Below are 14,651 nucleotides of genomic sequence, written 5' to 3'. Positions count from 1 at the left end.
TTGGCACCCCCAAGCCACTGACCACTTAGTTTGCTCAATGGAAGAACCTACCCTGGTATTTATGAAGGCTTTGGTTTCAAGTTTAGTTTAGAAAATGTATTCACTGTACATGCCCAGTGCTTTAAATGAGAATCACTTAAGAGCTTCATTGTTTTACTGAAAGCATTATTATCCTGGAATAAAAATGTATTTCTCATCGTCTACTACTTACAGAATGCATGAGTCCTATCATCATAAGGCCTTCACAAATGCCTTGCCCTGTGCTATTTTTCATAAGTATTTAACATATAAAAAGCTAAAGTTAATGGAAAACATAAATCCCATATGAATTATAGATATCTTTCTCATCATCCTGGCTTCCACAAAGCATTTAAAATGCAACCGAATTCCCTCTGACTCTGTAACTTATTTTATTCCTATTCTTCTGGAGGTTCTGATTCTGGAATGAACTTGATGGAAGGAAATGGTAGGGGGAGGGGAATGCAGTTGCCACCCGGAAATATTAATGACTCCCTCAGCTTCTTCCTTGTGAGTGGATTGACAAGGTTACAATAATGTCCAGGCAACTATTTCCCTTCCCTTACCCCAATCACATACAAACATACACTGAGACATAATCAACTGAAAAAAAAAAAAAACCATATAAAAAGGAAACGAGATTCCACAAAGTCAATTGCAGCTAAGGAATCCAATAATCAATATTTATGTCATTATTTTACAGGATGTGCAGTCAAAAATATATATTTTGGTTCATTCATTTCTTTGATAGGACACAGTCCTACATTAAGTTTCTTTCATATTAAACAACATTTTTGATTGTTTATTTTATTTATTCATTCATTAATCATTATAGTCCATGGGGAACAATGCAATCTATTTTGGGCTCCAAAATTGGGCTTTTCTAAACATTTTTTATGAAACTGTTGGGTAGATATCATCAGAAGTGAAAAGACATGCTAACACATCAAGACTAATTCAACAAGGCACCAAAAGTGTAATAAAGAGCCCAAGATCTCACAATAGCGCAAAACAGGAAAAGTAGTGGCAGGAGTTCTCCAAGGCATCAGAGGAGAAAAACAACCCACCAAGGCAATATGAGTGAGGAAAGCATCACAAAGTGAGGCAAGAAGAGCTCAAAGTGTTGCAACCGTCCCTTCCTGACAGCTTCACTCTGCCTACCTTTCTTTCTTTGCACCTCCTCTCACTATGGATGGACGCCTGGCTGCCGCGGCGTCTGCCTGCCGTCCTCTCCGGCGTCCCCGAACCGGCTTGGGCGTTGCCTCCCGCCATGATCCGCTGGTACCTTAAGGCACACGTGCCACGTGGCCCTCACTCTTATTTCCTACTTGGCGCAAACCTCAGGGGCGTCCCCCTGTGATGACATCATGCTGCTCGGATATTTAAAGCCTATGATGTTTGCTAGCCTTTGAGTTAGCAAGGGGAATCTTACGGATGAGATTCGCTCTCCGTACCCAGCTACTCTGCCTCTCCAATCTTCCATTGGACTCTTAAAGCTAATGGGGTACCCGCTCCTCGGGGACCTCACTTGCTATTCAAGTTGCTATCAGGAAACCGGTACTCGCTCCTCGAGGGCCCATGTTCCCTGACTCGCTGGCTGCTCCTACCTTCTCTTCTGCCTGGAAGGATTCGCTATCTTCAACTCCAGTGAGTATTACCATCTCCACCTCAGAGCTTTCCCTGGAACCAGGTACTCGCTCCTCGAGGCCCTGCCTCCGTTCCAGCCCTAGTGCCATCTCCTATGTGGAGCCACTGTGTGAGTGCATTACCTTCAAGCCTCTCAGCTCTCAGGGATCAGGTACTCGCTCCTCGAGGGCCTGCTCTTTCTATCCTGGGGTTCTCCATACTTGGACTTTGTGCATATTCCACTGTACTCATTATTCTCAGTTCTTTCCACTACATCACTACTGCAGGAGGAGTCGTTGTTCCAACGCCTGAGGGATACTAGCCAAGCTGGGCTATTTCTGCTGCTCACCACTTCTACCCTCTGGTGGCTTCACCACATTGTCAAATAAAAGATCAATTTCTGTGTTTGTGTGTCTTAAGCTGAGCCTGACCTGTGGTCCCTCATGGGACTTCCCCCTGTGGGAGTGGTCAGCTGCCACAATTTCCAAGGGTCCACCCAAACCTCACTAATTATAACAGATTGCTAACTCCATGGATCCGACACAGCTCAATGCCTTGCAGGTCATTCCAGGCCTGGCCCTATGCACTGCTGAACTACAAGATGCATTGAGGGAAACTCACCAGCGTTTCAACAGCTACAAGCACAGAAGATGCAAGGTGCTACTTCCAGTAATGAAGGCCAGTTACCTGAAGTAACTATAAAGACTATGGTACCTCTGGCTGCTCCAGTTTGTTTCTCTGGAGAGATTCAAAGAACTAGAGGTTTCCTAAACCAATGCTGCATGCTTTTTGCATTGCAGCCTGCACACTTCCCCACAGCCTACGCCAAGACTACTTATATTCTATCATCTTGATGGAAGGGCCTTGTCTTGGGCTTCAATGCTGTGGGAACATAAGGATCCAATCCTGCAGTATATTGATGGATTTCTAGAATTATTTAAATCCGTTTTTGATGATCCTGCTCAAGTGACTGTTGCTGGTTCTGACTTGGTGGACCTGAAGCAAGGCAACCGACCACTGGCTGATTTTGCAATAGAGTTCGACTCTTGCTACAGAATTATGCTGGGAACCTAGATGCCTGAAAACTCTCTTCTTCAGAGGTCTGAATACCTGCTTGAAGGACGAGCTTGCCGCTCGTGAGACACCTGACTCGTTGGATGATCTAGTGGCTTTGGTTACTAGAATTGACCACCGGCTTTGTGATAAGGTGAAAGAACTCAAGCCTACTAAAGGACCGGTTCAGAAGGAGACTCGTGCTAAACTTGCACTTCAGATTGTTTCCAGCAGTACTTACTGCCAGTGGAGAAGAACCGATGCAACTTGGTCGCAGTCATTTGACTTCAAAAGAGAGAAGACCTCAGAAGAGGCATGGCCTATGTATGTACTGTGGACAAGCTGATCACTATGTCCCAACATGCCCTATTCATCCGGAAAATGGATGGGTCTAAGTCCTGCAGAAAGACTATTCTTAGGCCTTACCACACCTTCTCCTCCGCTCTCTCTACCAGTTTCCCTGACTTGCGGACCATCTACAATCCAAACTCTTACCCTTGTGGATTCGGGGGCAGGAGGAAACTTTATACTTTGATGCCTAGTGAAACATTTGAGGATGCCCCTCGTTACTTTAGAAGCTCCACTACTCTTGTGATCCATCCATGGATATCCTCTGCCCAGTGATGTGATTTGTCACACCAAACCAGTGACCCCTCGCACCGGAGCCCTCCATATGGAGACAATTCCCTTCTTTGTGTTAGAGAAGGCCATGCACCCTGTCGTTCTGGGGTTACCCTGGTTGCAGTTGCATCAGCCTCAATTCAACTGGTCCTCCCTGGAACTCTCCTGCTGGGCCCAGGTTGTCATGGCAGTTGCTTCAAGGAAGTTTCTCCTGTCTCTGCATGTCTACAACTCCAGTGATGGCTGGACTGCCACCTCAATATGCATCATTCAGTGATGTGTTTTCCAAAGAAGCTGCTGACATCCTCTCTCCACACAGATCTTATGATTGTGCCATTCGGCTGAAACCAAACACCAAACCTCCTAAAGGACGTGTCTATCCACTCTCTGCAATAGAGAATAAGGCTATGTCTGAATACATCAAGGAGAATTTACAGAAAGGTTTTATTAGACCTTCAAAGTCGCCAGCTGGCGCAGGATTCTTCTTTGTGGGGAAGAAGGATGGAACCTTATGTCCTTGTATCGACTATCGAGGTCTGAACGAGATTACAATTAAAGACCGTTACCCTCTGCCTTTAATCTCAGAGCTGTTTGACCGGCTTCAGGGGGCCAAGATATTTTCGAAGCTTGACCTGAAGGGGGCCTACAACTTAGTCTGGATTCACAGTGGTAATGATTGAAAAACGGCTTTCAACACTCGAGACGGTCATTTTGAGTAATTAGTAATGCCTTTCAGCCTATGCAATGCCCCCGCTGTGTTCCAGAACATGATGAATGACATTCTGCAGAATTTGTTGTACAAGAGTGTTATAGTGTACCTAGATGACATCCTGATATTTTCTCAGAATCTGTCTACTCATCTAGAAGACGTCAAGCAAGTTCTATTAAGACTCCGAGAACACCGACTCTATGCCAAGCTATCCAAGTGCAAATTCCATAGAAGACTCTGTGCCTTTTCTTGGCTACATTGTGTCTAAAGATGGCTTCCAGATGGATCCCCAAAAATTATAAAGTATCAGGAATTGGTCCCAACCTACCAGCCTGAAGACCCTGAGATGATTTTTGGGGTTCACCAATTACTATAGAAGCTTTATAAAGAACTATTCTTCTTTAACGGTACCCTTGACTGCTATGGCCCGGAAAGGGGCCAATGCTTCTAAATGGTCTGCGGAGGCCATTTCCGCGTTCGAAGATTTAAAGACTGCCTTTTCCATGGAATCATGCCTATCTCATCCGGACCCCAACAAGCCATTCATCGTAGAGGTCGACGCCTCTGATGTTGGTGTGGGGGCTGTTCTGAGCCAGACTGGAGATCCCATGTCCTTACGTCCCTGCTCTTTCTTCTCACGACGTTTCTCTCTGGCAGAGAAGAATTATGGGATCGGTGATAAAGAGCTCCTGGCTATTAAGTTGGCATTTGAGGAATGGTGGCCTTGGCTCGAAGGCGCTCAACATCAAATTACTGTGTTTATGGACCATAAGAATCTAGAGTATCTCCGCCATGTGCAACGTCTTAATCATAGACAAGCTAGATGGTCCTTATTTTTCAACCGCTTTGACTTTGTGTTCAAATATCACCCCGGAGACAAGAATACCAGAGCTAATGCCCTATCACACTCCTTTCTCTCAGAGGATATTCCGGAAGAGCCGCAGCATGTAATCGACCCGAAGAAAGTCGTCTTAGCCGCTACTCATTCTGTGCCCGCTGGTAAGACCATCATGCCAAAGCATCTGAGAAATAAAGTGCTCTATTGGGTGCTCGATTCCAAGCTGGCTGGACATCCTGGTCAATGCCATACCCTGCTGAAGCTACAGAAGTATTATTGGTGGCCATTTATCAAGGAAGATACACTTTCATATGTGGCATCTTCTGCCAACTGTGACAAGCACAAGCCTACTTCTGGCCAACCATGGGGATTGCTACAGCCACTTCCAGCTCCAGAACAGCCCTGGATGCATATTGCTACTGATTTTGTAGTTGATCTACCCCTTTCTGGAGGTATGGATACCATCTGGGTCACAGTCGACTGCTTCAGCAAGATGCCCCACTTCGAGGCACTACCTGGCTTACGCTCAGCCTTGGAACTTGTGAAGCCCTTCATAGTCCATATCTTTCGCCTCCACGGCCTAACGAAGCACATAGACTCGGATCGAGGATCACAGTTCACGGCAAGATTCTGGAAGGCCCTGTGCAAACTCTTTGACATCTCTCTAGATTATACATCTGCCTATCATCCTCAATCTAATGGCCAAACAGAACGGATGAATAGGACCCTGAAACAGTTCATTCAGGCCTATGTGAGTTGCTGTCAGAATAACTGGGCGAACTGTTACCATGGACTGAATTCGCCATTAATTCTCATCCAGCAACATCAACTGGATCAACACCATTTTAAGTGGTATATGGATGTTCACCATCACTGCCACTTCCACTGAAGCTCTCAGTGATGTCCCCAGCAGCTCAATCCACTGCTGAAGAAATCCATTAACTATGGACTCAGACGAAAGCAATGCTACTCAAAGCGAGTGATCAAGCCAAAAGGCTTTATGATGCTCATCATTCCAAAGCGCATGTTTTTCAACCTGTTGACAAAGTCTGGCTATCCATTAAGCACCTTAGACTGAAGTTACCCTCCTCTCGGTTTGCTCCTCACTACGATGGACTATTTCCAATCCTCCGACGTCTTGGCAATGTTAACAGTAGTCAGAAGTTACCACCTGGATTAAACATCCATAACGCTTTTCATGTTTCACTTCTGAAACCACTCATCATCAGTGAATTCTCTTCCAAATCTCAGGAACCATCTCCTATCAATGCAGAAGATGACCTAGAATACAAGGTCAAAGCCATTCTTGATGTCCGCAAACAAGGCAAAACCTGGGAATACCTTCTCTCATGGGAAGGTTTTGGCCCCAAAGAAAATTCTTGGGAGCCTCTGGCTAATATCCTTGACAAACAGATGCTCCATCAGTTTCATCTCTCGCATCCTTGGAAACCAAAACTTGGTACCCGCAGAGGAGATCACCCTTTGAAGGGGGGTACTGTTGCAACCGTCCCTTCCCAACGGCTTCACTTCACCTACCTTTCTTTCTTTGCACCTCCTCTCACTATGGATGGACGTCTGGCTGCCATGGCGTCTGCCTGCCATCATCTCCGGCGTCCCCAGACTGGCTTGGGCACTGCTTCCCACCATGCTCCGCTGGTACATTAGGGCACACGTGTTGCGCGGCCCTCACGCTTATTTCCTACTTGGCGCGAACCTCACCTTGTGATGACGTCACGCTGCCTGGATAGTTAAAGCCTATTATTTATTTATTTTATTTATTTTTTAAAAATATTTTTTTAAATTTAAAATTTAAAAATGTTTAAAAAGAACTTAAAGCCTGGCTACTCTCTCAGTCCTGCAATGGTTGCTCACCCAATGACAGCAGAACATAAATCTTTGATTTCATCCTCTGTGCGTTCCATTTTACGTGAGCAATCCCCCTCCTACGACGACCGCCCTGACTCACAGAAACATTTCTCGCTTTTGTTAAGGTATCAACCGTCTCCATACAAGATTTTTATACAGTCATATCTGTAATATTTAATGTATTTATTGACCATTACTAAGTTATTGTTCTGATTCAATTTTTTACTGTTATACTGTTATGGATTTAAATGTAACTGGTTTCTTATAATGTAAACCGGAGTGAAGGCAATGTCTGCTATACCTCGGTATATAAACGAATGCTAAATAAAAAAAAAAAAAAAAATTTTGATAGCCTTTGAGTTAGCAAGGGGAATCTTATGGATGGGATTCGCTCTCCATACCCAGCTACTCTGCCTCTCCAATCTTCCATTGGACTCTTAACACTAACAGGGTACCCACTCCTCAGGAGCCTTACTTACTTTTCAGATCGCTATCAGGAAACCGGTACTCGCTCCTCGAGGGCCCATGTTCCCTGATTTGCTGCCTGCTTCTACCTTCTCTTCTGCTTGAAAGGATTCTCTATCTTCAACACCAGTGAGTACTACCATCTTCACCTCAGAGCTGTTCGCTGGAACCAGTACTCGCTCCTCGAGGGCCTGCCTCTGTTCTAGCCCTAGTGCCATCTCCTACATGGAACCGCTGTGCGAGTACATACCTTCAAGCCTCTCAGGGATCAGGTACTCGCTCCTCGAGGGCCTGCTCTCTCTATCTTGGGGTTCTCCATACTGGGGCTTTGTGCATATTCCACTGAACTCATTATTCTCAGTTCTTTCCACTACAGCACTGCTACCGGAGGAGTCGCTGTTCCAGCGCCCGAGGGATACTAGCCCAGCTGGGCTATTTCTGCTGCTCACCACTGCCACCTCTGGTGGCTTCACCACATTGTCTAATAAAAGATCAATCTCTGTGTTTATGTGTCCTAAGCTGAGCCTGACCTGTGGTCCCTCATGGGACTTCCCCCTGTGGGCGTGGTCAGCTGCCACAGTGTCCAAGGGTCCACCCAAGCCTCACTAATTATAACACAAAGCAACATGAAGGGGGAACAAAAGACCAAAAAGAAAATCTCCTAAGGTAGTGATAGAGGGCAAAAGTAACTGAAAGAGTGGCTTGAAGAGTGCACAGCAACATAAGAGGCACAAAGCAGCCATCCAGAGTAGCAAGAACATCCCGAAGCTCAAAATGAAATGCAAAAGGCACCAGTAAAATTAATAGAATGCAAGGAAAACCCAGAGGAAATCTTTAGAGGAGGCCTGATGTTATTTCCATAAGACATCATTAGGTGAAAGAGCTGGCTGTTTGGGCTTGGATTTTGTCTTCAGTGAAGGTTAAGATTCTACTGACTAGAAGCACTAAATGATCTTTAGTCACTAGCTATTTAATATGCTGTGATTCATGGAACCAAAACATGATTCTTTTTCTGAATCAGTTTTTGCAAATACTGCCTCCATTACCTCAAAAGCAGTCATAATGGAGGAGTACAATCCTGGGTCTGGGTGTTGCACTTCTGCAGCTCTTGCCTTTTGCTGTGGTAAAATGCATCAACAGCTAAATACTAGATGTATCCAATAATTTTAAGAACCGTAAGGGAACCGGATTTGAAGAAAATGCCCAAGAGGGCATGAAACCTTTTAAGATAACTGAGAATATAAGGCCTATGTAAAGCATTGAATGGACAGGGAAGACTAAGAGTTGGCAAATACAATGTGAGATTTAGAAAGAATTCAGACAGACAGAGCAGAGGAGGAAGTACCCCGAAGTACAAGACTGGTTTGGAGTGGCAGCAGGGATTGGTGATTAAAAACAGAATCGGTAGGAGCAGAGTAACCCAGAAAGAAAAGTGGCTGAAAATCCTCCAAGATGTACTAAAGGGCTGAGGTGTAAGGAAAAATGGCATCAAAAGTCTAAGGTATCAGAAGAGGCAAGGTAGTACCAAGAGTGGCATGAAAAACCCAAGACGTTGTACAGCAAGTGAGTAAAGCAACGGATGACGAAGGCAAAGTCTGTCAGTAAGTACTATAAGGAAAGAAGATTTGGAAAGAGCATTGAAGACAACCAGAGCACAGGAGGAATCAGATTGTGATAAATTGCAGGAAGACCTTGTGAGACTGGAAAATTGGGCATCAAAATGGCAGATTAAATTTAATGTGGATAAGTGCAAGGTGATGCATATAGGGAAAAATAACCCATGCTATAGTTACACAATGTTGGGTTCCATATTAGGTGCTACAACTCAAGAAAGAGATCTAGGCATCATAGTGGATAACACATTGAAATTGTTGGTTCAGTGTGCTGTGGCAGTCAAAAAAGCAAACAGAATGTTGGGAATTATTAGAAAGGGAATGATGAATAAAACAGAAAATGTCATAATGTCTCTGTATCGCTCCATGGTGAGACCACACCTTGAATACTATGTACAATTCTGGTCACCACATCTCAAAAAAGATATAATTGCAATGGAAAAGGTACAGAGAAGGACTACCAAAATGATAAGGGGAATGGAACAGCTCCCCTATGAGGAAAGACTAAAGAGGTTAGGACTTTTCAGCTTGGAGAAGAGACGGCTGAGAGGGGATATGATAGAGGTGTATACAATCATGAGAGGTCTAGAACGGGTAGATGTGAATCAGTTATTTACTCTTTCAGATAATAGAAAGACTAGGGGCACTCCATGAAGTTAGCATGTGGCACATTTAAAACTATCAGAGAAAAACTTTTTTACTCAGCGCACAATTAAACTCTGGAATTTGTTGCCAGAGGATGTGGTTAGTGCAGTTAGTATAGCTGTGTTTAAAAAAGGATTGGATAAGTTCTTGGAAGAGAAGTCCATTACCTACTATTAATTAAGTTGACTTAGAAAATAGCCACTGCTATTACAAGCAATGGACTTAGGTTTTGGGTAATTGCCAGGTTCTTATGGCCTGGATTGGCCACTGTTGGAAACAGGATGCTGGGCTTGATGGACGCTTGGTCTGACCCAGTATGGCATGATCTTATGTTCTTATTGACTTGGAGCAGCAGCAGTGGCATTGGTGATGCAGCAAGAAAAGTGATTAAAAACTCTTCAAAGTGTACCTTTATAGCTGAGGTGGGAGGAAGAATTGAATCAAAAGCTCAAGGAATGGTGCAGCAAGCATGTAAAACAACAGATGGCCAGGGAAAATATCAAGAATTGGCAAGAACCATAAGAGAGGGGGCTTTGAAATAATTTCAAATTAAATTCTCCAAGTATTCAAATTAAATTCAAGAAATTCCAAGAATTTCAAATTAAATACTCCAAGTTTACCCAGAGTACCCGGACATTAAATAATTCCAGTATGTACCGAGATCTTAAGCCCGACCACACCTGGCTCATAAACATTTCTTATCATGTTTTATATTATTTATTCATTATTCCCTATTTATCAGATCCAAGTTTTACGCCCTGTTCTATGTAATCGCATTCTTACATGCATGTTTTTCAGTTATAATGTAAACCGAGATGATATGTAATATCTTACATGAATCCCGGTATATAAAAATGTTAAAATAAATAAATAAATAAATAAATAAAGTGCTGATAAGAAGGAAGTTGAATGAGGGAGTGCGTATATATGGTGTTAACATCGGAAGACGGTATGTCTGTATAGATTAGTGTGGTACTAAATGAGGGTGTTATATATGGTTAATGATTTCTTACTATATACTGGGCATGTAAGTTTGTCAAGTGTTGAAAATATTTGTTGTTATTCTTTTGAGAATATTATCGGAATTAGGTTTAAATGGTATGTGCATATTGTTGTTATATATATTTGCAGGTACACCCAGAATTCTGTATTAAGAACAAAAAATGGAGAAGAGCATTGTGAGGTGGCAGTAGCTTGAAAATTGAAAGAACGCTATATGAAAGTCCGTAGTTGGGTTTAGAGGGATATATGTACCATTTTGGATATTGGTATTGTATATTTTATTTTTCATCTAGATGGGTATATGGGTCAAGGGAGAGGAGTGATATAAAATGCTTTATCATGTAGAAATGGTGGATGAAAGTATTCCCCTGAAGAAGCCTGATTTGGGTGAAACAAGGGACCTTGTCAGGACACCCATGGTGTAGAATATATATATTGGGGGAGCAAGTTCCGGGATGCCCATGGTATTGAATATACATATTGTGAGAGAAAGATCTATGATGTGGAACAAGATTAACTTTCATTGGGATCCTTAAAGTGTTGAATAGTATAGACTATGGGACATTAAGAAAGAGAAAACTTTGAAGGTATTGAAGTGGATGTCTTTATATATATTGTATGATTAGCCTTTATATATAATATGTGATATGTCTATGGTGGTTTTATATTTAGGCCTATTTTATTGTGTATGTTTATGAGTGATATACGGTGTGTGAGGATTTGAGTGAGATATATAAAGGTATTTGGAAAAATTATATGTATTTGGTTGTGTGCACCTACTGAATATGTAGTACCTTCATGCCATTGATTTGATATATTTTTTCAGCTTTTTGTAAAAACATTTTTCTATAAAAATGATTATGCAATAAATGTTTTCTGGAATATATATAAGGATATATGCATTAGTGAGTTGGGTATATTGATTTATTGCAGAGGGTGGACTATACTTTCCATTTTATTTACCTGATAGGGTTACTATATTAAAACCCCCAAGACTTGTAGTCCAACACAAACAGCACAAAGATGTATAAACCCCCAAAATTGAGTTGGTCATTTGCAAATAGCACAATAGCCAAAACAGGCTTTGACAGTAGGACAGAAAACCAGAAAAGAAGTGGGGTGGGAAGAAAAACTTTTTTTTTCCAAATTGTTTTATCTGAGCTAAAAGCACCCCAATATAACCAACAAAGAAGCAGGGAGAAAGAACTAGGCTAGGATTCTAAAGGGGAAGAACCAGAAAAGAGGTGGGGTGGGAGGAGAAACTTGTATTTTTTTTTCTTTTTCAAATTTATTTTCCAGAGACAAAGCATCCCAGTATAATCAACAAAGAAGCAGGGAGGGAAAACAAGGCTGAGATCCAAACAGCATACAACACAAGGCACCAAAACTCCATCATATGCATGGCTGGTAGGCATTTTAACTGCATAACACTTAAGATGGTATATCTGGGCCATGGCAGGTATACAGATTGGTAGCAATACCCCTAAGGTGCTAAATAAGGGTTATGGAAGGTAGTCATGGCAGCAAAAAAAAAAAAAAAAAAAGCTGATATATCAGAGACATGGCAAGTAGACATGTGGCAGGTAGACCCTAATGTGGTATATTTTTGGTATGACTGATAGGCAGAGTATCAGCAAGACCTCTTGGATACTACATCTGAGGCATACCAGGTAGGCAGAGTATGAGAAAGAATTCTAGGTGATTTCATTCATCTTGTCACTTGCATGGAAATTCTGGAAAGCTCAGCAAAGGCAGATTGATTTTTAAAAACACCAATTTTTCTATCAAGACAGGCACCAACCTAGAATGATAAGGATGCATCATGTCCCCTGCCATTGGAAAGACACATTCACTGGTATGAAGGTCCGCGGGCATCCAACACCTTCGGTCCACTGGAACACAGCTGGAACTTCCGCCTCTTGTTCTCCCCTGCAGAACTTCTGGACTTTCTTTGACAAAACTTGAAGGAAAAAAGTGTATACCAGTCTATGCGCTTCTGTACGAGGCCAAACAAATAAATAGAAAAAAATACTCTTTGTCCACAGGCAGCCCAGGAAAGACAGGGAGTGTCCAAATACTCTTCCTCAGAGTAGTTGCCTGGAATTCTCCCTTCCAGTAAATGGACAAGTCTTTCTTTTCTCTTTCAGGGCCTGCCTTCTGGTAGGCCTTCCTCCCCAAGGTTTGAAATGGCACTTTTCTTTCCACAGGTTTGCCAAGCAACAAACACACACACACACACAAACTTTGTGGTTAATCACAGTCTTTTTCCTGGGGAAAGAAACCGTTTTTTCTCCTTTTGAATTATAGCACTGCTCAGCACAGCTTTACAAGGCTACAAACACTCAAAAAAACCAACCCTTGTGGTTAGCTACAGTCTTTTTCTAGGGAAACAAACAGTTTTTCTATTTTTTAATTGTAGCACTGCTCAGCACAACTTTGCAAGGCCACACAAAAAACAAGCTAAGCAAATTTAAATACCTCCCACCTGTGGTAGGGCTTGACGATCCCTAACAAATGCTTTGGTTGGGGCCAGCCCTGCCACAACCTCCCACAAATATCTTTCCCTTCTGAAAGTGTGCTATACCTGCTTGCAGTTTCCTTTCTTCTCCAGCTTATAAATCTCTTGGCTCACTCATTTTCCATGTCCTCATTGCTGACTTCCCTTTCTGAGGAGTAGTTTATTCCATCTCCTCCTCTTCATCTCCTGGAGCTCCTATTAGCTCCTCCCCTCCCTGGGCAGATCCTTCTGGCTCTTGCCCTGATTCCTCTCAGGGCAACCGGCCCCTTTCCTGCCACTGGACATTCCAAGGTGTCTCACTTGGTTGGGGAGGGTCTATCTACTGGATTGACTCCCTCCCTGCAGAGACACCCCTTTTCCATCCGCCCCGCAACCCCTTTGGGTTAGTACTGCAACTAATGATGTCTGTTACTACCCTGGGTTGACAGCTTCTTCTCAGCTGTAGTGGGCTGCTGTACTGTTGTTGAAGGTTTACTCCTTCACATACCCCCCCCCCCCTCCTCTTTTTTTGTCAAACCTAGTCAGTCCCTCCTTCTCTAGCCCTGGTTCCCTAGATAAGAAATCTGCATTAACATGATCTTTTCCACTCTGTGCAGAGCTTGAAAATTGTATTCCTGGAGGGCAAGGTACCAACGTGTCACTCGGGCATTTGTATCTTTCATTAAGTTCAATCACTATAAGGGGCATGATTTGTCAATAAGGTAAACCTTCTTCCCTAGAGGTAGTATTTCAGGGTTTCTATCACCCATTTAATGGCCAGGCACTACTTCTCTATGGCTGCATATCCCAATTTGTGCTTTAACAGTCTACGACTGAGGTACATCACCGGATGTTCTTCTTCTTCACGCACTTGGGAGAGCACTGCTCCCAACCCTAACTCCAAGGCATCTGTTTGGAGGATAAACTCTTTTTGGAAGTCTACTCCCTTCAAAACAGGCTCTTGGCATAGGCACACCTGCATCTTGGTAAATGTGTCTTTGGTATTTGTATCCCATCTTAAGTTGTTATGATATCCTTTCCTTAATAACTCTGTCAGAGGGGCTACCCAGTCAACAAAATGGGGAATAAATCTCCTGTAGTACCCTAATAAGCCAAGAAAAGCTTACAACCCCTTCTTTGTGGTTAGAAATGCATAAGGCCTCTACATTTTCAGTGATGGGTTTGATCACTCCCCTTCCCAGTACATGCCCTAAGGGATAGATTTTAAAAAAGAGCGCGATCGCGTACTTTTGTTCGCGCAGCAGGCACAAACAAAAGTACGCTGGATTTTATAAGATACGCGCATAGCCGTGCGTATCTTATAAAATCCTGGAACGGCGCGCGCAAGGCTGCCGATTTTGGGCAGCCTGCGCGCACCTAGCCGCGCAGCCTGCCTCCGTTCCCTCCGAGGCCGCTCCGAAATCGGAGCGGCCTCGGAGGGAACTTTCTTTCGCCCTCCCCTCACTTTCCCCCTCCCTTCCCCTACCTAACCCACCCCCCCTGGCCCTATCTAAACCCCCCTTTACCTTTGTCCCTCGATTTACGCCTGCTAGAAGCAGACGTAAATCTACGCGCGCCGTCATCCGACCCGGGAGCTGGTCCGGAGGCCTCGACCACGCCCCCGGACCGGCACCAAGCCCCCGGTCCCGCCCCCGAAATGCCGCGTCCCACCCCCGAAACGCCGCGTCATTCGGCCCC

At 43.6% G+C, this 14,651-nt stretch overlaps 1 long non-coding RNA gene across 1 annotated transcript in view; it reads right to left on the bottom strand.

Annotated features, from left to right (window-relative positions):
• The window catches only part of LOC115093310, a 64,271-nt gene extending 51,115 nt beyond the window's left edge, over positions 1–13,156 (bottom strand). Inside the window, exons 1-2 of the long non-coding RNA XR_003857281.1 lie at positions 13,041–13,156; positions 12,258–12,416 (exon numbers count right to left, since the gene is read on the bottom strand). This is a non-coding gene — a long non-coding RNA (uncharacterized LOC115093310). The remainder of the gene's footprint in view (positions 1–12,257; positions 12,417–13,040) is intronic.
• Positions 13,157–14,651: the final 1,495 nt, after the last annotated feature.

Source organism: Rhinatrema bivittatum, chromosome 6 (genome assembly GCF_901001135.1).
Source record: "Rhinatrema bivittatum chromosome 6, aRhiBiv1.1, whole genome shotgun sequence".
In the NCBI taxonomy this organism is placed as follows: domain Eukaryota; kingdom Metazoa; phylum Chordata; class Amphibia; order Gymnophiona; family Rhinatrematidae; genus Rhinatrema; species Rhinatrema bivittatum.
Note: the sequence above shows the minus strand (reverse complement) of the source record. Positions and strands in the feature narration are given on the sequence as shown.